Raw genomic sequence first — 25,611 nt, 5'->3', positions numbered from 1 at the left:
AAATTAACTCCTGGTTAATTATTCAGCAGCAATTTCTGAATATTTTTAATATTATACTAAAATCTCTGTGTGTTTGATTACTACTCATTGCTTCTCAAATATAATATTATTTCTTACCTGTGCTGAAGCCCTTTTTCCTGTAAGTGTACCTACATTCATGATGTAGTAATTGGGTTTGTAGCCGCTCATATATAGCAGGTCAGTGTACCTGGACTAGAGGTGTTCTGTACGCACAGTGCCTTTTTCCAACACTGCCACCAGGAGTTGCCAAAGTCAAAACCGGTCAAATCCTCCAGGCCGAGGCTTTAATTTGTTGCAAGTGTGCCGCACGCTGTGTTTTCAGACAAACAGATGGCCTTTTATCCACAGTCTGACTGTGTTCATCTACCCAAAAGGGGAAAAAAAGTGAATCAATCACTGTGTAAATGACACTTGAGCTTTTTCTCTTTTAAATCCACAAGGACAAAAATCCAATCATGCCTGAGCAAGCTGTAGAAAACAGAGGGTGTGGGAGACAGAGAGAGAGAGAAAGGGACATAGTGAGAAGCTGCACAGTGCGCACGGTCACAAAAGATCAAAGTCCAGGAGGGAGGAGACAGAGAGGCAGAGCAGTACCCTGGCTCTGTGTTACGTGGAAGGAGGACAGTCATATAGTCCAACTGAAGCCAGCGTGGTTTATGTTGCTCTCTGCAGCACGGTCGTAGAGCTCCTCCACTTGGCACGGGTCAAAGTACAAACAAGCCCTGATTACTCGGCTGCAGATAAGTTCTCTGCAGACAAAGCTGCAACAGACTGCCTGGAGTCCCGACTTCAAACTTAGTTTTAATCCCACTTTTATTCCAAGCTTCTGTTCAATGCTTTTTGCAAGTGTTCGCCAAAAGCATGTACTGTATCCGTGTATCTACTGGACGGGTAACATGAGTGGTGTGAGTGTGGGGCGGCTGCCAGGAGCTCATCTATAATGCAGGCCTGTCTCTAAGCAGGCTGCTGAGAGTGCAGGGGAAGGAGAGAATGCTCTCTCAGGTATCCAATAAATCCGTCCCTTCCAAAGCAGAGACAAACGAGCTGTACGAGCAAAGGCCCATGCTGTAATTCCACCTCACAAACGGCTCTCAGAGCTGGGCTTCTGACGTGGGCTTGCTGTGGGTGGATAAGGCTGACTGGACAGAAACATGCACAGGAAGACCTAAAAATTAACACCTTTTTACTTTTTTGTTTTTAACTAAATCTCTTTCCAAACAACAAGAATCTTTAGTGCCTTTATTCTACAAATCCAGCACCAAGAACAGGAAATGGACCTCTTGCTCTTTTCCATTAATCTCTAATGGAAGATCTCTATGGGCGTAGAATCCCATGAATAATGTCTGTGCTGCGGGTTTCATTTCCACAGGCATTTATTTACAGGACTTTCCGAAAGAGATCGTGACTGAGTAAAAGGACAAACCGACGGAGTGTTTGCACGAACTCGGTGCTGCTTCGCAGAAGTACACAACCCACTTATTTAGCAGAATGAGTAAAATAAAGAAAGAAAGGGAGGAAGAGAGGGAGAAATTATCAGAGGCTGATCATTTAATCCCTCTACAGGGCTCTAGAGACATGCTTGTCCAAACACAGACCCTATTCAGCCCTCCCCCTCAATTTATCCTCCACATAATTCCTTTCATTTCTTGCCTCTCTAAAGGTGACCTAAAGCCTAACAGATCATGACATGTACATGCATAGTATATAGATACAACCTTAAAAGAGCAGAGCAGCACTGCCGGATAAACAGCTCACTGCAATTGGTTATTGTAACGCTTCATATCCGAGTGCATACAACAGCTGGTGGTGCAGGGGGATCAGGTTCAGGGAGCACACATGCTCACACACACACAAACACGCATACACAGACAGACGCACACATGCCCAGGGCGTGTCTGGCGAGATCCAATAATCCCACTACTCCCAGCAATTCACGGGGGAATGCAGTTTTTTTTGTATCACTCAGCAAAAGCCAGTATGGTTGTTTAGATCCTGCTTCAACACTCTGTGCCAGCAGGACGTTCAGCAATACTTTGAGCGTAAACGCACGTACACAGTCCACCCGCAAAACGCGGCATTGCGGGCGGCATCTGCGTCTCTGTGCTCCTCATTAAGAGAAGCCCTGCTGGGACCCATAGAGGGAACCTCCCTTCAGGTGACAGCTGCGACCCCCTGACAAAGAACCAATTTAGCCCCTATCCCACCACATCATTCACACGTTACCATGTCAACACAGCATCCGTCCTGACCTTCTGCTTCCAGTCGCACTCAATCTCATCCAACACTTGGAGAGGCTACAAGCGTGAAGGCTGTAGTTGTAACATGTGCTACCTTGTCTTGGACACAGAATGATATCTAGATCTGGATTTGGTTTTTAGAATATCAAGATAATGTCACTCAAGCCTTTTTTTGTTTACATTTTATACATATTAGCAAAGATGTGAACTGAAATAGCAACAAATCCTCTAAAAACATTCCAGGATACAGATACAGACGTGGATCAGCATCAAAAGTCAATCACGTCCAACTTTAGCCTAAACTCACCTCCGTTAAAACCTGAGCAATCCCGCTAACAAGCAGACAAACTGAACCAATCACGTCAACTCGTCCACAGAGGTCACGAGGACGAGGAAAACCATATCATTCCACTGATCAGTTCTTCAGCTTCCTTTTGAACAATAAGATGTCAGAAGAGAAGTAAACATCTCACTTGATGAGATACTGGAGGTTCAACAGCTGCCCTACAAACAAAATCAAATCGCACACATGCCTACAGCACAATGAGGCACAGCCTTTCACATCCGGTCATTCCTGAGAGCTCATTTCTGGGAGGAAAGAAATACCTGCAACAACAGAGCACTTTCATGCCTCCCACTTCCCTCTTGTCTTGAAACAAACATGAGTGAGAGACAGATGGTGAGAGCAGCGCTCGTCTTCACTGAGCATGTGCTCGTCTTGGTTATTCTGGGTCATAATTGAACAGCTGAACTCTGATGTCTGTGCTTGTTTCTCTCCTCGGTGCACTCTATGGACTTTTGCGGCCTCTGCTTATCTAGTGACTAAGCAATGATGTGAAATTTGTAAACATGCTGCTCATATATTTCCATAAATTCCTCGGAAATGTGAGCTGCCCGGTCCTGATTTGATAGTCAGGGATGTGGTCCGACGTGTAAATCAGCTTTCGCTTGCTATCAAGGCCTGCCAGAGGGGATTGGACAGGCTGCCGTAGGTGGGTGAAAGTAATAATCTGCTGGTGTGGGGAAGAGCTGTGGAAGGGAGAAATAAACGAATCTGGCACAGCGCTCGGGCATCTGCCGTCACACGGCTGACATTTCCCACTAATACCCTTTTTTCATATTCTGATTCCCTCTGCTGACTCACCTGGGCGGACTTAAAATACCTGTTATTGGCCGAAGGCGAAAGCGGGTCACAGAACAATAATCCCTGCCCGTTTACCTGCCTGCTCAGGGTCTGACTGGCGTTGCTGGTCGAATAGGAACAAGGTCGAAGCTGCCGCTAGAAGCCACAGGGAAAGTGCCAGGTGGGATCATGTGTAATTGGGTTTGTTGTGAAGACTAGATTGAGTCAGGTGGAGGAGGAGGAGGAGAGGGGAGGTTAGGTGCATGAATGAAAGTGGCAACGAGAGGCGATGAGTAGGAGGGAATGAAGAGTGAGTAAAAACAAACCCGAAGAGTGTGCTGTCAGCATTCAAACCCTCCAGATGACCAACAGAATGAGCACGACTGTGAATCATTAGCACTCCAAACACACACACACACACACAACTTGTGCCTCAAATAGCCTCATCTGGTACAAGCCAGAATCGGAGAAAATAAATAACTGAAGAAAAGCTTGTGCGCCATCGACACGTCACACTCTCTCCCTCCAGCCTCTTGGCAAGGCTGCAGACAGCACTGCAACCAGGACACAATGCCTAAAAATCTGCAACTATCTGGCATATGCTCCTCTGCAAAACTCTCAAGGCTTCAATACGAGCCTTTCTAGTCAAGCAGACTCTCTGCTCCCAGTGATGCTTAGCAATAAAAGCTCTACAGAGGTCTATTTATGAATACTAACCACACTCCCACACACACACACATCCAGATAGCTGATGAATTCGAACAGACAGAGAGGGATGGTGAGGCCAAGGAGACAGTGGAGGGAGAGACTGGCTCAGAGAAATGTAGATAAAGGGGGGAAAAAGCAGATTAAGAAGGCAAAAGGGACCAAAGAAGCTGTGAATGAGGCAGATAAAAAGGAGGGTGGACTGCAGAATGAGTGAAATCAGAGGAAAAATTAAGACGAAACAGAAAAACAGACGTTTTGCTGTTTTCCGTGGCTGCTCGCGGCGCAAAACTGTACCGACCACGCTCCAGTGGGAAAGACTCCCAGAGCGACAACAAAGGACACAAGAGGAGCCGGCTCCATGTGAACCGGGCCTGTCTGCCCTGCACGACCAGGAGACAGCGGCACGCACGCGCGCACACACACACACACACACACACACACAAAATACTGCACAACAGGGCAGTTGCTGCCACAACAATTCCCCTTGTGCTCTTTTAATAGGGACGGCCTGCCTGGCCCGACAACAACAAGGAGAGAGACAGACACACAAACAGTGACACCACAGACAAACATGCATATTGCAGGAGCCTGCCTGTGACTGACACCGTTATAATGGCTTAAATATGAAAATACACAAAGCCCCAGCTAAAAAAAAAAAGAAAAGGAAAGAAAAGTGGGGCAAGAGACTCTAAGGGGACCAAGTGGGTGTTGTACTACATGTTCTTCCTTCTGCTCAAAAACAGCCTCTCTAGCACAGCAGAAAGCCCAGAAAATCAATACACATTAGTGCTCCTGTTATCTCCTGGCTTCATGCTTTCCCTGCTTGCTCTTAAAAACACAGCATGCATGTAAATCTAAGCAGTGAACCTCCCCCAATCAGCAAAGTCAGACACTCTGGAGAAAACCCCTCATAAACATGAATATCCAGCTTTTTATTTATTTTTTTTAATGCTCTCTTGCAAAAGGACGGCTGGATGTACGTACGCTGGAGTCGTCCCCTCCTCCACCTCCTCTCCTCTAAAGCCTGGCTGCTGGCTACTCATCTTGTGTAGTTACATAAACATGCTTAGTAGCAGAGGACAGAGGTGGGCACACACAGAGCTCTCCTGCTGCCAAGTAAATACAGAGGTTGATGTAAAGAGCTGCAGGAAAGTCGAACATGGCGAAGCGGGCAGGGGGACGTTAAATATGCAAGAGTTGAGAATGAGAAGCAGTGGAAGGAAAGTCAGTGTGGTTTGGAATGACCGTGACTGTACACAAAATACATGTGGCCCAGATAAGTCAGACTGAGGGGGAGTTATTTATCTATTTATTTATTGTTATTATTTATTGCATTTGCTGGCAAAAATAAAGCAGGTAAGGGCGGGTCTGTTGCCCTGTATCTTTACCTACATCCCACCTGTCCTTCAGAGGGCACAGAGAAGCACTGCATCAAAAAAAAGAAAAAAAAAGAAAGAAAAAACCCAAAACCCAGCAGCGGCGTCACCGCTGATCCTAAAATAGCTCCAGCACGCACCAACGCACGACTGCTCAACACACTCCTGCAGCACTGCTACTGAACAAATACTGACATGTGCTCTATACACACAGACAGACTCCCTGCAGATGTGCGATGTGCAAAAGAGAAAAATCATACCCATAAGCATGAGAAGGACAAGTACCTCCACATTACAGTGCTTCCACTCAGATGAATGGCAAAAGACATAGCATCAGCAGATTACTCACAGCAGACACGGCTCAGATTCATGGTCCTCTCTCAGCTAAGGCAGGGATGTGTGGAGGGGGGGAAAAAGCCGGGCGAGAGGAAGACCGAACTGACAGTCGGGATTCAGAAGAAAGGAAAAAAATAATAATAAAAGAACAGGAGTGAGGGAGAAGGCAGAGGATGGAAGATGACAGACATTCCTCTAACTCCTGCAGCACCTGGGCTGTGAGTGGGAGGGCGGCATAGTCACCAGGACGATGAAGACCTGCTCACGTCACACTTTTCATGAATGGAGCCGTCTGACGCAGGGAGGACGCAGCTCAAAGAGCAGAGGAGATGGGGGGGGCGGAAAGGGCGGAGCTTGTTGCACAGACTCAGAAAGGAGGAGGTGCAAACGGAGATGAAGAGGAAAGCAGAGGAAGAGAGATGGAGGAGGAGGAGGAGGGCGTGCATTTCAAAGCAGCACCAGCTGGGAACAGAAGGTTAGGCTGCGGTGGCGTCTCCATAAGTAGGACAAACTGTTTCGGCATAGGAGAAAATCCTTTTGTACCAAATCAGTTCTTTCACGCCAATTGTGTCAAAATCACAAATGTCTGCAGGCTGGATCCAGTGAGGACTATCCATTTGTCATGAAATACTGCCCCCCACCCCCCTCATAAAAGAAAATTGGGACAAAATATCTTGCTTTGCAATCACGTCCGGTGGAAATTAATCCCTCTGCAGCGCCAGTGTCAAATAACAACACATGTTCTTATTTTTCAGGCTTTTAAATAGCATGAAGGGTTTGCTAAAGGTCACAATTAGCACAGCAGTAGAACATTTAGAAGCTGAAAGTCAGAACCAATTAAATGAGTTAATCTAACTAAACTGAAGTCAAGATGAAATAATCTCTAACAAAAAAGTGTTTTTAAAGAAATTAGGGACCACCTTAAACACACTTCACCAGTGTGTTTCATTAAATTTGCAATTTCTCCATTACAAAGTATTTTTACTGTTTAAATGGTAAGTTTTCCCCCAGTCTTTCTGTGTTTATAAGAATATGGAGTAGAAAAGATCCCTGGGATTATTGAGAAATATCAGCAGCATCACAGCTGAGCAGGGAGCAGTGCGGATTAAAAGCAATGTCTTTATATGAATATCTAGCAATAAAACAGAACTCTATGAAACACACATCAATATCAACCCACTCACATATTCAGACAAGATGCCTTTAAACCCCATTTACCCCCACAGGTGAGCAGCTGGAAGAGCCACACTTCTATCTGTACTCTCTAAGCAGACTTTCCTTCTCTCTTTGGCCTCAGATAAAGGAAGAGGTGATCAGTGTTGATGAATGAGATTTAGCTGAAAGCACAGAAGTATAATTTGAGCTTTCAACACAAAATAATAACTTGTGAATAACCCTGATTAATATCTTCCACACAGATCCGACGGCCAGGCTTGCTCCACTTCCTCAGTCACCTTCTAGAAGCCATCACTGGAAAGCAGCACTTCAAAATATCAGGAAAACTCAGTAAAGAACAATAAAGACACTGAATAAGGACATTACAGTGTACCAATACCACCTCTGTGATTTTCTCCTACAGAATTACAGTTAAATGAGGTCACATCCCATTCATCACACACATACACAGCTGCACTATGAACACATAAAACCACACAAGCAGTCAGAAATGTTCCTGTAAACTGTGGTCATGTGACTTCAGTTATCGAATCATTATGACCATTATAACTAGCACGGGGTGTAAATGCTCTGCACTGCTGCTCTTTCTCTATATTACATAATAACTGTTCCAGTACAGTTTAACTTCAGGTTCCTGCACAGGAGGCTTTATGCATGCTCTCCTCATTTACATAAAACACCTAAATCTACAGCTGAAATTATTAGAAAATGTATCAATTAGTTATTCTACAGGCAACAACAATGCAAAAAAAATTACTGAGTATCTACATATACTCAGGTAAACAAGATGGCAAAAAAAAGTCCACTCAAAGAACTCAGGGCACAGTTTCATACCGAAGTCCTTACTGCAAAGGCCAGGCAATTACCTGCGTGTCACTCACTCTCTCTCTCCTATCCACTCTATACTTCCCTAAGTAACAAAGGCCCAAAATGCTAAAAAATGTAATAATAATAGTAATAAAAAGAATAATCTTACAGCAGTAGGGGTTTAATAGCTTCAGGGCTGAAAAACTACGATAGTCAGAGAGAAAATAAAAAGGTCAGAACGTCAGGAGAATTGTTCTTTTCTCTCACCAAAAGGTCATCTATCGTCTCACACAGTCTCTGACACCCTCCCCTCAGTGGGCACCATCACTTCGGCCATTATACTGGTCAGCACATGCTTGTGACTTTGCATGTGTGTGAGTGTGTTCATTTACTGACCTGTCAGGTGGTTTCTGACCATCTCAGAGGTCTGCAGAGCGGGAACTGGATTCAGCTTCTCACCTGCAGCATAAACACACACGGAGCGGTGAAAACGGGGTTCGTGCGAGCAACATGTTCCACTTTAAAGGCTTAAATAAGGACAATGCACTGTAAGCATGATGCGCAATTGGAAATGCTGCCAACTGCAACATTTCCACAGTGACATTAATAAATCAACTCAACGGATGAGTCACCAGATGAGAACGACACCCCCCTTTCCCCAGACTGCTGAGGGAAGGAGGTGCAACTAGGGCAAAGACAAGTAGCGGTGGTGTATCTGTCTGTGAGTTTGTGTGTGAGGAAATGGCACAGACTGACACTGACTGCAGCCAGAGGGAGTACATCAAAAAAGACTGATAGAGAGGGAGGCCTGCGGGTGAAAGGAAAAGCTCGGGGAACAGATGATCCCCCGAGTGCTCTTGTTTCAGGCCAAAACCTCTGGGGAAGAGGATGCTGGGGAAGGGCAGCAGGAATGTAATGATGCATTGAGAGTGGGGGGGGGGGGGGGGGGGTTGGGATATTGGAGCCGCATTGTCCAATCTCTATCGTAAAGCCACACCCCAGCAGGGGTCCCTGCCAGAGGAGGCAGCCTGGTATCCTGGGGCAAATAGAGGCAGAGGCGTCCAAACACTGCCTATAAATGGCGTGAAATGAGTCACGGTGCAGATGGCTGTGGATGTAAGCTCTGACATTAGGGAACGGTGAGTGTGTACTACTGGATTTGTTAAAACTGCACTTTTGTGATGCACGGTTTAATAAGTGATATGTCAAGCAGTCATCCCGCCCCCGACGGGAGAGAGAAAGTGAAAGGTATTCTTGCTGTGCGGGTAAAGATACACAAGAGTTCTGGTTAAATATTGACAAAAAGGGACTTTCAAGTATCAACGGGGAGCTGGAATAAAATTTTGGCTCTGTTTGTTTAGCGGGGACAACAAACTCTGCTCTAAAGCTGAAACTGAATTACAAAAACACGCCAGAAAGACCCCGAAACAGAAAGTCTTAGATCCGCTGCTTCAGTTGAGTTTAAGACATGTCTTCTATAAAATCCTCTAGTAAATAATGGTAAAAAATATAAGTTGAAATGTCTTTTCCCACAAAAACACAACCTACACTTTTGGAGCTTTATAATAAATACAGTTATAAAGTCATAGCATGATTACAGCCATTGAAAGCCTCTGTGTCTGTTTGAGCAGTGATATGTTCCCGTAGATTTATTGAGACATAAATTCAAATTGCTTTGTGGTGTATTTAAGGACACCACAAAGCAGCACAAAAACTTAAAACACTGTGAGTCAAGGCTAAAATCAGACCTTGCCTTTACATTTAAAATAATTGTCTCATTTAATTTCCTCCATCTAACTTTGCTAATAAGTCTTGAATTCATTTTAATGTTAATGTTCCTCAAACTGAAACTTTTGGTTCAGGTTTTCTCCTGAAATGCTCACAATTTTCATCTCAGCAATGCATGAAGCACAAATAAAAAGGTTACAATGATAAAGTCATTCAAAAAAAATTCAACAAGTACAAGACTGCACCATGTAGATCAAAGCAATGCACAGTACTTTACCAAGGTTCAACATAAATTTTACAACTAACTAGAGCTGGGCGATAGAACGATAACGATATGTATTGCGAAATAACTTCTTCTCGATAGAAAAATTAAACTATTGCGATAGACCTCACCGTTTCTAAGTGGAATTGACAATTTAGTAGTCTGTTTCGTTTGTTCCATTTTGAAACTTAAACGCTTTAGCGGCTGCCTTTTGTGTAGTTTGCAATATTTGCCTTTATCTGAAAAAGTCTCATGTTCCTTAAGTACATCTACCCTGTTGAACTTATTATGGGAAATAAATATTTAAATAAAAACAAGCTGCTGATTATTTCACATTTTACTTGTGAGCAACGGCACATTTAAATCTTACAAATATAGTTATTTGGCTTATGTTGTGATATAGATCGTTATCGCCTGAAACGGAAAAAAAAAAAACATATCGTGATATGAAAAAATCTTATATCGCCCAGCTCTACTCCTAACACAACTTTGACCGTTTGCAGTGCCAGTCAAAGGTTTGGACACTCTCAGTGATACTGGAGTATTTCTTAGCCTTTCATTACATTGACTTGCATTAAATAATCACAGCAACAACTACTGAGTTCTTCAGTGACTACAGCAAGTTTAGCTTTCTTCACCAGCTCAACTTGCAGTGGGTCAGTGAAGTGTAACATGAAACTGTGCCTTCTTCCATATCATCTGCTCCTAGCTTATTTTTCTAATAACTGTTTGGGATAAATCATCAACAGCCAAGTGAGAGGAAAACTGAAGCACAAATTCACCTTTAAAGACACCCAGGTCAATGTGGGGCGCCTCGAATGCTTACAAACTTTAATCCTCAGCAGTGGCAATGTGCAGAGTCTGCAGTGGCTGTAGGACAGACCTGACCTCCCTAAGGGGGCTCCATTCACTCCTGTTCCAAGCAGCTTACATGATTCTGTTTAAACAAACCTCATGACAACATTGCAACCCACTCAATGGAAACAAAGAGGAGTTATCCTTCTGATAGCAAACAAAGGAGGGGAAAAAAGGAGAAAGACAACCAGACAGCAGTAAATGGAGAAAATAATAATGATTAATTATAATGCTAATTTACTAACGTAACCAGGGAGCTCAACTTCCACTAACATCACAAATTGTTAAAGCTTTTATTTACACACACATAATGCCTTCAGTATGAATCTGAACAGAAAAAAAACAAGTTCAAAAACAAGTTCAAAATCCATCAATCCATTCATTCGCTTCCACTTTTCTTCTCACATTCACTCCTGCATTCATATCTAGGGCTGTGCGATATGACCAAAATCTCATATCCCGATATAAAACATCTATCATCCGATAATGATATAAATCACAAAAAATTTAATATTTTCTGTAAATTCTGCGAATCTCGGGTAGGTGCACTGTTTCCAGCTAGGCGTCTTGTACCTGGAGTCAAGTGTTTTAACCGATGCATGAAACTACACGTTTTTAGACATAGGTTGTAACGGTCCTTTGTGAGTAATTATTACACGGTGTGCTGCGGGGAAAGCCTGTTCTAACGTTTGAGTCTAAGGTTTATTTCTTAGCACCTGACGGCTCTTATTTTGCTTCTCATCCGTCAATACTCTGCATACTTTTTCACGTGATTGCGTTTACTTTGAAAATTCTCAACAGGATCTTGAGCTTTATTGTGAAAGGGTTATGTGGAAAATAAACAAGCGGACATGCGGTGGTTTTACCGTCGTTGTTGCTAATGACCACCCATAAAAACAGGCGCTTGTCCGTCTGTAGTGTGGTTATATTAAATATAAGAGAAAGAGAGAACGTTAATTAATATAGCCACTACAGTGACCATCAGAAAAATATTGTCGTAAACAGTTAAACGATAGCGTAAAATGAAACGATAGACGTTTTTATATCCATCCATATATATCGTTATATCGAACAGCCCTATTCATACCTATGGGTAATTTAGTATTTCTACTTAACCCCACTAACTGCATGTCTTTGGACTGTGGGAGGAAGCCAGAGAACCTGAGGAGAACCCACGCAAACACGGGGAGAACATGCAAACTCCGCACATAAAGACCCTGGCCTGATGGTGAAATTGAACTCAGCACCGTTTTGCAGTGAGGCAACAGTGCTAACCACCAAGGCTGGACACTGTGCTGCCGAGCACAAAGTTCAAAATCATTTACAGCATTTTTCAATGAGCACATTTTACAACACACTGCATTTTTTCCTCTTGTCATGTAGCTGCACAGTTAAGTTTATTCTTGCTACAAATTATGTTAAAACATTTTAAAAAGTACTCTTCTGTCCAACAAATAAAAAGCGTATTTCAGTTAGTGAGGTTATGGTGATGACTTTCGTCTCAAGGGCAAATGATCAGATCTGTGGTGTCTAGCCTTGATTGATCGCCACCAAAAACCAAAATCCACAGCAAAAACTGTTTAAAATGCATAAGTGGGTTATCGTTTATTGACTTTTATGATAACTTTTATCATATCAGTGAAGCCCCTAGTTAAGGAAATCTAAAACAAGATCATGAAATCTTTCAGAGTACAGGATATCAAATGGAAGAAATAAAGAAGGACAAAAACAAACAAAAATCAATAAAGACGTAACTAGAGAATATTTGGGGTTTTGTACTCAAGTTGTATTCAATATTTACTACAACCTCCTCACATCCTGCGGCCTATTACTTGATTCAGTTTAGTACAGTGTTTCATACCTTGGTAAACAATAGTGACTATCATGTCAAGCTGTAAAATAAACTCACTGCACCATATGAGGACATACTTTCTTAACGACATTTACTTTCTATTCAAAGATGATTCTTAGTTCTTCTACTTATCAGGTCCAAAATGTAAATGTTCAGATCTATGGAAGATTATTCCTACCACAGAATTTTTCATTTATTTTTCTTTTTGCCGTTCTGGAGTCAAAACAAGTACACAAGTTAAAATTTTGGGATATCTAACCTTAATTAACAATAACCCAAATTTTCAAGCTAGGTAAAGGTTTTAAATGCATCTAAACTAAAAACAACTCATTTTCCCATCCCTCAGATTTTTGTATGTTCTCTCCGCTGATTGCACAGCGAGAACAGTAAATGATAACAATCTGTCCAGTTTCTTTCTTCCTCAGTTTATAGACGTTTTGAATACTTAGACAACCTCTTCAAAATTTCCAAAGCAAATAAATTCACAGAGTCTGACCTCCGTTTCTCAGTTAACCTCATTCCAGCGGTTGCAGCTGCCTCCTGCTCCGCCTCCATCACCGGCACACACGAGGAGCCGGTCGGCGCTCCATGTGTGTCCTGGCTTTGCCTCCGAGTGCGACGGAGCTGTAAACCACACTGGCTCACCTCTGTTATGCACACTCATTACTATTTCACCAGCAGGGGAACAGCAGCACTGACAGCTCCTGTGTCCTCCACATTAATAAGAGAAAAAGCAGCATCGCGCACATAAGCTTACAGCGGTTTACCTTTCAACCTGCCAGCGCAGACACGCACACACAGCTATGATTACAGACAAACACTTCCATCAAAGTTCAGCATATTTACTTACTGTGCATGGAAAGAAAATAATGCAACCCATCGCTTTCGCCACAAAAACCTCCACACTTAAGCAAACAACCACCTGTCATAAAAGCAGGGGAACAAAAGCATTGTTCAGCTCCCCGGCAGATGAAAGAGAAAATCTTTATGTACTTCTCTTTATCAAGGATTACATCATTTCCTTTCATGAACACTTTTTATTATTATTATTTGGGAAGTCTTTAAACATTTATCCTCTTCTTCAGTCTTGTGTACGCATCTCTAGACATATTTAACTTTATATTTAAAAAGACTTAGCTTGAGCAGGAATTTATATTTGTTTCAGCCACAAAAGTAGACTTCACCCTAAACAGAGCTGTCATTAATACTGAGGACATAACATGAAGCCATGAATATCAGCGTTGGGACTGATGAGGGATGAATGGGTTTGCATAAACAAACAAATACTGGGGGTTCAATTTAGCTTAAATTTGACACGAGAGACATGAGATTGGTTACCAACTGACTTTATACATATACAGTTGTGTATAGAGTATTTACACCTGTGGGTAGGTGAGCATGCAAGCATTATATTTTCAGTAAAACTGCAGGAGACCTGAAGGACGCGTTCAAAGCATATTAGCAAAGTGATGCATTATGAACAAAAATCAATAAAGATATGTGATACAAGGTAGCTCCAGGTATCATTAGCTCAGTGGAGTAACAGTAAAGCTGTTTTCACACATGAACCGGCACCCTGAGCCTTTCAACATTACCCGTTGTAGCTGCATGTGAGAATACAAATGTGTTTAACCTCCAAACTTCCCGAGCGTAAACTGTGTCTGACTGCAGCCGTATGAGCTATCTGTCCAGTGAAATCTCAGCGAGCGAGCATCAGACGTCAAAGCCAAACAGGAGTGGGAGCGCATCTGAGGTGGATAATTAGCTCTGCATGACCCGATTCGCCCGACACTGACCCAAGCTTTTGCAAAAACACAGTTTAGGAATAATCAGATTAAAAAGCAGATTTTTAAGTATTTGGAGGGTTTTTTTTTTTTTGGGGGGGGGGGGGGGGGGGGGTTTAAAGGAATGAGAGAAAAAAGAGTAACCCCCAAACTAACATTTTAAATCATTTTTTCCACCAGTTCTTGTAGTAACTCAGTTATATTGTATACTCACACTACCCATGGTTGCTTTGTACCATGATCCTGCACTCACATTCTCATTTATAGAAGCTGTTGAAAGCTGCTCTCACAGGGCACAGTGAGGTTCATGATTTTATGCATTTTGTGCTTTAATTGTGTTTCACCCTCTCATGTGCCTTTTTGATTTGTTAATTAACACAATGATTTTCACAGGCATGCCCGAGTCCGGCTACACCACATCCCAGCTCCCCTCTTCAGTTTGCTGAAGTGGGTCCAGGCACGCCGATGCGACTGATCTCTCTGGTCAAACAGACTGGAATTTGGCGTCAATCATGCTTTCGCACTGTATGGATTGTTAACAAAACGACTTTAACTGCCTGATTGTGTAGTGTGAAAGTTTGTTATTAAAAAGCAGTGTTAACACTTTCACCAAATTCTTTTTTTGGTGGGGTTACGAATCCCATAATTTGTGGCCCAGGGTCAGCTCAATGTGCTGAGGATGTCAGATGAATCAAAGAAAAGACTTGTAAAAAAAAAAAGGATCTGCTCTGAGTGAAGCCCAATTCATGGTCAAACCTGTTTGGCCAAGATGGATGACAGGAAACAAGCCGGCCATGCTGATTGGTCAAATTTACAAAGCCTGCGTGAGTGAGGATGAGTGAATCCTGCCCACAACAGCCTCTGCTTCTGGGAGGCAGATAATGCTTGTGAGATTAACATCCTCAGCCCACCAACAGCCCACAGCTTGACCAATCCGTGCCGAGTGGAAATTACATAACAATGAGCGTTCAACACACCCGCAGGATTCTGCTGACAATCCATCTATGCTAGCCCCCTCCCCTCTTTATCATGATGATGAGTAGCAGCACATCCTCCCCTCCCAACAGCGTGCACCTGGTAATCCCGAGCGTGATTTGTGGGATTGCGTGCAAAGCCATAATACCAAACACGGCAGCCAGTCTTAGATAACATAACTTTTTGAAGGTTTTCCAGCCTTCTTGCCTCCAATTATTTCACTTAAAGAGAATTTCAGAAGTGGGACGCACAAAGAAGCAATGTTGTGTTCATTCAGACCCCACTTCCCTAGAAGGAATATAAAAGAGGAAAGAGTGCAGGGTTACAGTCGGTGGCAGACAGTGGTGGTCTGAGATTACAGCTGTGCAGCTGGGAGAGGATGCTGCTGCTGCTGCTTGGTGGGGTGAGAGGTTAGAGAAAAGAAGTGAGGTCACAGCTGTGCAAAGGCAAGAGGAGACTTAAGGGCAAAGCACGGACATCATAAAGTACCCGTGCAAAATATACTGCATATATATATATAAGTTACATTCACATCTGAATGTGAAATAAAGTGCAAGGGAGAAAATTCCACATTCCTGCACTCTTGTTTACCACTAATACATTTAATCTATGACATTACAACCAGATGATGGTCACCTGATGCATTTATTAAACATTACAATGTAATAAATGCATCAGCGGTAAAGCGAGACCGCGTGTGGAGTCGCATTTAATTGTTTTTGTAGAATTTTATTATGTGCGCAGGCTGCTGAAGAGTTACATGGTTAAATTACTTTTCTGTTAAACTAAAGGGTTAAGCAGCCACGCTGTACTTTTAGCTAAAATTTCATGTGAAAACACTGCCTAAGATGCTTTTGTGCATACACTGCATTATTAATATTGAGCTCTAACACTGCTGCTGACACCTTATGGCAACGGATTCACACTTTGAATTAGGTGATCAGTGACAGACGCTCACTGGAAAAGGAGGATGGAAAAAGCTCTTCATTTTGGTTGAACTAACACACGCTGCTGCCTGCGAGCTGCAAACACTGATAAAGCCTTCAGTTTTTTTCTTCTGTATCGTCAGAAATATCATTAGCGCAAATTTCGCTGGAATCCTGTGATATAATCTTGAGACTTTATGGCCTACCGCCAGTCTGTAAAATGTTTCCAAGCACCCTGATTTATCACAGACGTTTGGTTTCAGCCCTGAACACAACTTAATCAATTATATAGTTTCAGATTAATTAATCTGATAGACTGACAGTGTAAAAGTAGGACTGCACCAATGTTTAGTCCACCACGGCCCTGTTATTTCAAAATACGCAATTTCTGTTCTTTAGAAAAAAATTCTCACACCTTGGCAATTAGGGCCCAAAGGCTATTTACCGTTTTAAATTATTTATTGTTTTCTAATCAAAAAACAGCAAAAACATCGACTACTCCTATAGGTAAATACCAACTTGTTTGGCAGTAGGCAGATATCAGTCAATAAAGCTAAGGGTAAGGCTCAGGTATTGTTCCATCTCCACCTAAAACCTAAAAATATTCCATTTAAAAGCATTTAAAATCAACCACATAATAAATCAAATGAATAATAAATTATTTTTCTGCCATTCACCATCAGTAGGACATCCCAGTTTAGTCCAACTCTTCATCAATGGCGACCCAAACCCTGTGCAGCTGATTATTTTGGTGATTATCAGCTAATTCAATGCATCACTGTTCAAGTTAAAGAAAGAAAAAACACATCCATTGTTTTCTAAAATCAATATAAATATTTTTCAACATCTAATTTGCCTCATTTGTCATCATTTAGTGGAAATGTTCTTCACGTGGAGTTTGCTGCACACTTGCACTTTGCGACCAATTTTGAGGAATTATTCCTGTTGCATTGAGTGAGCGTTACGTAATCCGTGGGTAGCTGTGCATCGCTGTTATTCATACATTATTCTAAAGTTGCACACATCAGCAGTCGGAGGTGCTCGAACGCACTCGGCCTGTATGACTTGTGCATGTGCTCTGGTTCTTGCTCCTCCACTCGTGTGTGTTAATATGCTCCCCATGAGGCGCTGCAGGCTGTGGTAATTATAGAAGCTCAGCTAGCACACATATCACAAGAGAGATGTGCATTTAAAGCAGTGCACTTTTAGCATGAACACAGCCCTATATGCATGAACACAAACCAACGGATATACCGAAGATGGCTGTGCAGATATTAAACGTCGTGCTGACTGCCTTTTTATCGAACTCTGTAAAACAGTTCTCCTCTAAATAAGTCTCAAACTTAAACAGAGCTGACAAATGCACCTGTTTTCTTGACTTCATATTTCTTCATAATTTTAGCAGCAGAGTCTGGACACACTTGGGGTTCAGCAATGCTGCGTTAATCTACCCCCACCCCAACCTCACGGTCACACAACTGTAATACCCTTGCCCAAATATAAAGGGCTTAACCCACTTCTTAATAAAATCCCAGTCCTCACACACGCTGACCAGCAGGGCGTCTGCGAGTGTGTCAGATAAACTCTTTGGCAAACGATAACTCCATTAATGCCAACGGGGACAGACGAGCCCAGGAGATGGAAAATGATTACTTCCTTAACCACGCCGAGTCGTCATTATTGGCATTTAACAGTCTGATATAGATGTAAGGCGTGCCCGCTCTGCGTGTGCGCACAGCAGGCCAAGGATGGGATGGAGGCAGGGCCTGTGGAGTGCAGACATTATTATTACCGAAATGTCACTCAGAAAGAAAGGAAGGAAAGCAAGGAAAGGAGGAGAGGGCCTGAGGGTGGGCGAGCGAGTAAGTGGATACAGAAAGAGTGGGGAAAGAGAGTGACGGGGTGGCGGTAACACATTCATCTTCATATCCCTCTTTTAGCCCAACATTTGCTGTTTGGCTTTTCCACTCAACTGCTCTTCAATGGCTGCGCTGCCTGCAATGTGAGGGCTATTTTTAACAGCTGTTAGGCTTTCTGTCATGTTACCTAATCAAACCCACGACAAATCATATTTTTAATACAAATTTGAGAGATTAGGACATAAACTGTGTTTAATCCCACACTCTGGGAAATTCACTCGTTACAGCAGCACAAGGGACAGGAAGAAAAGGTGAATTAGAGAAATATTAGAAAACAATACAAATAGAAGATAAATAAATAGGAAAAATAGTGACAAAAATGATGATGATGAAGGACCACAGTGGAGGACTGAGCTCTAACAGTCTACTGCTATCAAAAGGAACCAAGACCTCAAAAGCAAAACAAGTCTGGACGTCTTCTCTGGAGTTTACAAAGTGAAACCAAAGACCTTGTCTCTAGTGGGAATCAAGTAGCATCAAGGAGCATCAAAAGTGTAATTTTCTGTGCTTTTTTCCCCCCTCACTTCATTTCAGCTCCACTGTTATATGGTGACTTCCGCACATTTGTAGTGTTTCTCCTCTGCTCCGTTTCACTGCATTATGATGAAGAATGCTACAGAGCAGAGCAGACACATTGAGCAAAGCAGGTGAGAGACAGGGGAAGTTAAGATATCTGACTTGTCAGGATACTGTTACAATGCAATTAAAGCTTCCAAGCAGGTGTTACTTAATCTGCACTTAGCTGTTGTCCACTGTTCTCCACTCAGGGCAATGCTTTTACTCTTCCCTGAGTAAAAGCACTTTTTTCTGCAGAATGGAGCAACTTTGTGTCTCCCCCCCATGACACAATTTGTAACCACATGGGGCTCATCAGCTTTATCCCTCTGTCATTACTACAGCCCTGCACATCACCTTGTTCTTGAAAATTGTTACCATTCCTCAAGCATCCTCTCACTCTCCAGGATCAACATGGTCAAAAGTTCTACTGCCTTGTCTCCCAGACATCTCAGGTGATAGGTATGTAATGTGGACCAACCACTTTTCATCCTTTTCACAGGCACATTGACTTCCTCCTTACTAATCCTCTGCACTTCCACCAAGGTCCCTCCACCCACCCTTCTTTTGCTCTCATTTTATTCACTTATCAGCTCCTTAAAGTCATCCTTCTATCTTCTCAGCACACTCTCCTCACTCGTTAGTCCATTACCATCTCCATCCTTAATCACCCTGATCTGCTGCACATCCTTTCCAGCTTGATATCTCGGCCTGGCCAATCAATATAAATCCTTTTCTCCTTCTTTGGTGCACAGCCTTACATACAACTCAAAAATGACTAAATATGTAGTTTTTATGAAGACAGACGAGTTTCTTTAGACATTTAACCCTTTCCAATGTTGGGAATTGCACCAGACGTATATAACCGTTCATAACTGGGGGTAGCACACTGCTGACAAGAAATTTTAAAAAAATACTTTAAATGCTACATCTTACGAAACACAACAATGAGCTTATTTATTAAGCCCGATAAGACACCGAAGCTGCTGCTATATAAATGTGACCCAAACAAGCAAAGCGAGTCTCCAGGGCTGGGATTAGTGAGCTCAGACCAGCTGCAAGGCTGCGTCGCTGCTGCTGCTGCTACACATGTCAATTACATAAATGCAGCTTCCTGTCTCTGCGCCAGCATCGGGACCTTATTATGCTCTGCTGACGCTCCGCTCCACTCCACTCGGGACTCAATAGCTCAGATGCGCAGGTACTCTAGAAACAAACGCGCTGTTGCAATGCAACACTGTAACCGTGGAGACCGATGTCTTTAAGAAGACAGGATTTAAAGGTCGAGCCATGTAAAGCAGGGGCGGGCAGTTAATTTTTCCCAAGGTGCCACATGAGAAACTGGGACTGATGTGGAGGTTCACACCAATGAGCTGCTAACACCCACAACAGTCCCAGTTTCTCATGTGGCCCCTTGGGAAAAAAGTAACTGCCAATTCCTGATCTCAGAGATAATAAAGGAGGAATTCAGTGTTTTTGCTGTGGAAAAACATCCCAATTACAAAAAAAATATGTCCTGGGACAACTTTCAGGTGTGGATTTATAAACAGTTGGTGGACTAGCTGTACGTAGCACATCACATAGCTCCCTAATGTGTTTTGTTTTTGTTTGTTTGGGTTTTTTGGGGTTTTTTTTTTTATACAAACAATAAAAAAAGCTGCGTGTTAGAATCTCACTTCTTTTCATAAAAAGTTGATTGATGATTCTATTTTTCATATTAGAGAGGAATAAAGCCAGAAGGCAAAATTTCTGCATATTAATTTTCTGTCAGTTCACTAATCAGTCAGCTAATCTGTTCTGCATACAGCCCTTTAAACAACAGTTCCACCAACAGCTTGCAAGACAGGTGAAAATTCCAGGAAGTCTTTCAGGAAATTACACGTCACACCTATGCGAGTGCACTTTGTTGAAATGAAAAACAACCCGGTGCTTGTTAGTGGCAGTTTCAATGTCATAAAAAATATACTACAATAGCTTCAAATGGTAGATTGGCCCCACATGTATAGATGTGACACTGTAACACCACCTGAGAGGTGCAGTCTCCAGCTCGGAGTCACCTGGGGGGAGACCACATTTGGCTGATTAGTGTCGAGTGTGACCTGTAACTGCACCACAGACAGGCAGCAGTAACAAGGGAGGCAAAGCCATTAGTGACACATGTGGGCACTTACTGGAAACATCCCTCTCAGCACAATGAGGGTGGAACACAATGCTGCTGCTGCTGACAGCCCACAGCAGCCGTGGCTCACATGTGCGACGCCTTGTGCCGCCGACTGACTGTCAAAGCGTGTTGGCACAAATGAAGAACCCAAACGCTGTTGTGACATCATGAAAGACACATGAATGATGGCGGCTGATTTGTGTCAGATGGCTCCCGCTGCGCTGCTCATGGAGCGAGCGTGCAGGGTAAGAGGTCCACACCATCTAAAACTCAGTCACACGCTGCCAGTTTATTAGGCACAGATTGGTCCCGATTCAGTTTTAGGCAACACAGGCGCTGATGAGGGAGGCGATTAATTACTGACAAATACACATCCAAACAGTGTCCACAGCTGCTAAGGGGCACGCCTGTGAGGCACTTTGGTTAACATTTTTTTCACTTAAACCAATTTTATGGAGAAACTAAAGTGAGTTGATTGAGATCTAAGGTTGTCTTTAGGCTCTACTCATGGATAAAGTTTTAAAAGTAAATAAATAAATCCAGCATTTTTTTAGTTAACCTTCATCTTGCCAACTGGCTGACATGCACCAACACAAAGATCACTGATGAACTACAATCACGTTATACAGCAGTTCACTTCAGCCATTCACCTTTCATTGATTTCTGCTGAAGTTCAAAGTGAGCATAAGAATGGGGAAGAAAGAGGATTTTAGTGACTCTTAACATGATATAGGTTGTTGGTGTTGTTGTATTTCAGAAGCTGCTGATTTCCTGGGATTTTCCCACAACACCATCTCTAGGGTTGCAAAGTGAGCAGCAGATCTCTGGGTGAAAATGTCTCACTGATATCAGAGGAGAATAAACCGGTAGCTCTGAGGTGAGAGGAAGGTAACAGTAACTAAAACAGCCACTTGTTACAACCAAAGTATGCAGAAGAGCATCTCTGAATGCACAACACCTTTAAGTAGCTGGGCTACAGCACCAGAAGACCACACCAGTTGCCACTCAGCGAGCATCTCGTATCAGTGGTTCAGGCCGGTGGTGGTATAAGGGTGTGTGGGATTTACCACACTCACCACAGTTCGTACCTTTTTAGTACCAGAAGAGCCTCACTTAAACACCACAGTCTACCTGAGTATTGTGGCTGACTATGTCCGTCCCTTTATGACCACAGTGCACTCATCTTCTGATGGCTGCTTCCACCAAAATAACACACCGTGTCACAAACCAGTTCACTGTACTCAAATATATCTCAGTGTCAATATAATAGAGCACCTCTGAAGCCCATTAATCTGCAGTAGCAATATGACCAGTATCTGAGAGGAATGTTTCCAGCAGCTTTTTGAATCTATGCCACAAAGCATTAAGGCCTACCTAACCAGCTACTATCAACCGCTGTAAGACATTTATCCCCTTTTTTTTTTTTATTAGCATGACTTGCAATTCTCCCTATGCTCAGAAGGCTTAACTCTAGTGAGGACCAACAAAACCAGCTACACATATTTCCCATCACATTATTAACAAACCACAAGCTCATTTAACTTTCATTGAATATGTAAAAAATAATTATTAGGGCTGGGAGGAATTAGTGGTGTACAGATGACAATTTAAAATAAATGATATTCAAAGTAAATAAGCACCAACCTGTCCCATCCTGTATCTGTTTCTCTCTTTAGCCACGTAGTCAAAAAAAAAAAAAAACTAAACTAAACAAAACTTCAGTCTGAGAACTCAATAACAAACATTTCTTCACCAGCCTCTATAATTTCACCTCCTCTCCTCAGCAGCCTGTAATTTCCTCCCTCTCCTGGGTCAAACACAGGCTCTCTGTAGCTCGCTATTTAACGAGATTGTGCACTTGGTTACATAATGACGGCGAATAAGAGCACTAACCTCACCTATACCTGCCGTGTGACTCCCGTCGCTTAAAACCACGTCTGTGAGGAAGCCACAGGTGAAGGTGGTAAAGCTGCTGAGGACCGGGAGCCGATTTGTGGCTTTGATTTCATTCATAAACACTTTCAGGACCAGTCGTCGCGTTAGACAGCAGTTCAGTGACAGCTGCCCCGGTCGGCACATTACAGCCTCATCACCCCACCAACAAACCAACAGACCGGAGCGTTTCTCTTCACCCTCTTCACACATTAACCTCCTCTCGGTAAATGTCCCACACACAACCCGGTTTCTTACCCTTCGGCGCTTCTCCGTCCCTCACACAGGTCCGCCTGTCGTCTCCGGGTCCATCTATTTACTGTCCACACAGAATGGTACGGTCTAGTCTTGTGAGCGTCACACGTCACTTCCGGAGCCTCTATAACCCGTGCACCTGTAAAGCTGTTCACGTGGTCAAAGATCGTCTATGTCGTGCGTGACAGCACAGGAACGTGAGTTTCTAATAGCACTGAAGGTAAAATATATGAATACATTTTTAAAAGTTCTGCTTTGTAATTACATCATAGCAGAAGACCACAAGCTGATTCATGTTACATGTGAATTTCTTTCTAAGTTTCTTTCTAGATAGATTATTGATCCATCTGTGATTATCTTGATAACTGAACTGTCATAATGCTTTAATTCTGTGCTGTACATTTGCAGTTTGGCACACAAAATAATACAATTTTAATTTTCACATACAAAAATACAAATTTATGTAACGTGCATATTCTTATCAAGGTCTACCCTGATCAGAATATTTTGATCAAGGTATAGTACTGGCTTTATTTATGTATTTATTTTTCTATGCTTATCGTTCTGTTTGTTTAATTTAGTTGCTTTTTATTCTTGATAGACACTTTAATGATTCTGCAAGAGATATAACTGTGCTACAGGACCTTCATAAAGAATAATAATAATAAAATGAGTGTAATCTACAATGAACACAAAATGGTTAAAGGTATCACAGGCTCATATTTATGGTCTTATTATGTGAGGTGGTGAAATATTTTATATACAGTATGTACATATACACACTTATACAAAAGTTAAAGAAAAACAGCAAGACTGAGATTGTGCAAAAGAGAATTCTAGCAGATATACTGTAGATGCCATAAATAAATGCTAATTAATTGTTTAATTATTATTAATTAAAGAACGACACTGTGTAGGTCTTCATTGTCTTAAGGCTAACAAGAACAACACTATGCACTAACTAACACACTTAAAGTACTTTTGTTTTTAAGTGTTGTGTATCAACGTTGCCTGATTGAGGTATTTGTAAGTGTTTCCATTTCTGGTATTTTATACTTCTGTGCCATCACACTTTCACTTACTTTCATTCATTACCTGTCTGGGAACCTGAACACGGTTGAACTGAACTGTTTATTTAAAAGAAAATATTGTGCCTTCTTACATCTATTTGACCACTTTACATTTCAGGTCAACATTTTCACGTGTCAGACATGATCTGTTCATAAAATCGAATTTTTATTTTCTGCTGAATTAACATGGAGTCGGGTAATCAATTCAGTTTTATTCAACAGTATGCACCATGCAGTATTGATGTTGTTCATAATTTGTACAGATTGAGATGAATTAAATCATATAATTTACACACAGTTGATCTGGAGCTTTGAATGCTTTTCCAAAGTTGAATTTGCTCAAATTAAAGATGTGAGCATAAAAGATGTTTGACATACAAACTACATCACCCTTTGAGACTAACTTAATTTTCTATGACATACTATAAACAGTTTTTACTCCCTAAGACTTTCTTGATTGCCCCCACTTCATTACACAAAGTAAACCAATAACATCTGCTGTAAATCAGATTTCAATTTAAAAACTGGCAGTAATTTCCTGAAGGAATGGCTCATGTGTTCTTTAATTTTAAGGCTATCGCTTCAGTGCTTCTTTTTCTCTCTTAAGGCTCAATAATTGAGTATATTTCACACAGCATGGTAAATATTTACACCTGTGCAAAGGCGTAACTTTCCACAGGGCAGCTCAAGGGCCCAGAAGCTATGAGGGGACCCTTCAATGTGCACTAGAGGAGTCAGAGAAAAGCCTTAATTTCATTTTACCATAAAAATGATTGAAAAATATAAACAGTGTTGGTATGATAAACACAAAGCAATAGAAAAAAATGATGAGCATAACATGTCATTTTATTGGTTTAAAATAACTTGGGGCCTGTCAACATACACACCCAAGTTATTCTACGTTTAGTTTTTATTGTTATTGTATTCATTGTGACTTTTGTTTGTAGTTCAGTTTAGTTTCAGTTTGCTTGTTTTGGTTTAGTCTTATTAGTTTCAGCATTAGGTTCTATTCTTTTGAAGGGTTATTGTATTCGAGGGCGTACGCCCGAGGCTAGACTTAGTGAAATCGCTGTAGGTGTTACAATAAGGAAGCAGAGCTTTCTGAAAGCAGCTGACTTAAAGTCTTGTAACAAACATGCTCTTCAAAGCCTCACCAGGCAGATTATGATAACAAACGTTACCAAAGATTAAAACTAAGTTTATTTCCGGTTTTTATTTTACTTCATTTTTCCAAATTCACAAATCATTTCAGTTATTTTTAATCCCCCTCAAAAATCTAGTTTCTATTCTTGTTCTATTGAACTAAAATGTTTTTTATATATAGCTTTAGGTAACAACCTTTGTTCAGACTAACAGTGACTCTGTGAGGACAGTTGTTTTTTGCTCCAGAGTGGGAACTCTTCATTTTGTTTTGTTTTTTTGTCTCTCTTTGACGTTGTGGCTAAAAATAGCGTCCGTGCGCTGCCGGGAGGTGGAGATACAAATAATAACAACTGAGAGAGAGAGGGAGGGAGGCCGGGACTCTGGCGCCTGCTCGGCGCACACAGTTCAAC

General features: G+C 42.1%; 1 protein-coding gene across 4 annotated transcripts in view; it reads right to left on the bottom strand.

Annotated features, from left to right (window-relative positions):
- map3k13 (mitogen-activated protein kinase kinase kinase 13) overlaps positions 1 to 23,079 on the bottom strand; it is a 36,957-nt gene extending 13,878 nt beyond the window's left edge. For 2 of the 4 annotated variants that reach the window (XM_082507791.1, XM_082507794.1), the window contains exons 1-2: positions 22,992 to 23,079; positions 8,181 to 8,243 (exon numbers count right to left, since the gene is read on the bottom strand). The gene's annotated coding sequence lies outside the window, so the exon portion shown is untranslated. Of the gene's footprint in view, positions 1 to 5,814; positions 6,020 to 8,180; positions 8,244 to 22,991 lie in introns of those variants that run through there. The other 2 variants (XM_082507792.1, XM_082507793.1) reach the window with 2 other exon arrangements.
- Positions 23,080 to 25,611: the final 2,532 nt, after the last annotated feature.

The sequence above is a fragment of the Aulonocara stuartgranti genome, assembly GCF_965226115.1.
Source record: "Aulonocara stuartgranti genome assembly, chromosome: 16".
In the NCBI taxonomy this organism is placed as follows: domain Eukaryota; kingdom Metazoa; phylum Chordata; class Actinopteri; order Cichliformes; family Cichlidae; genus Aulonocara; species Aulonocara stuartgranti.
The sequence above is the reverse complement of the archived record's forward strand: the minus strand, read 5'-3'. Positions and strand labels throughout refer to the sequence as shown.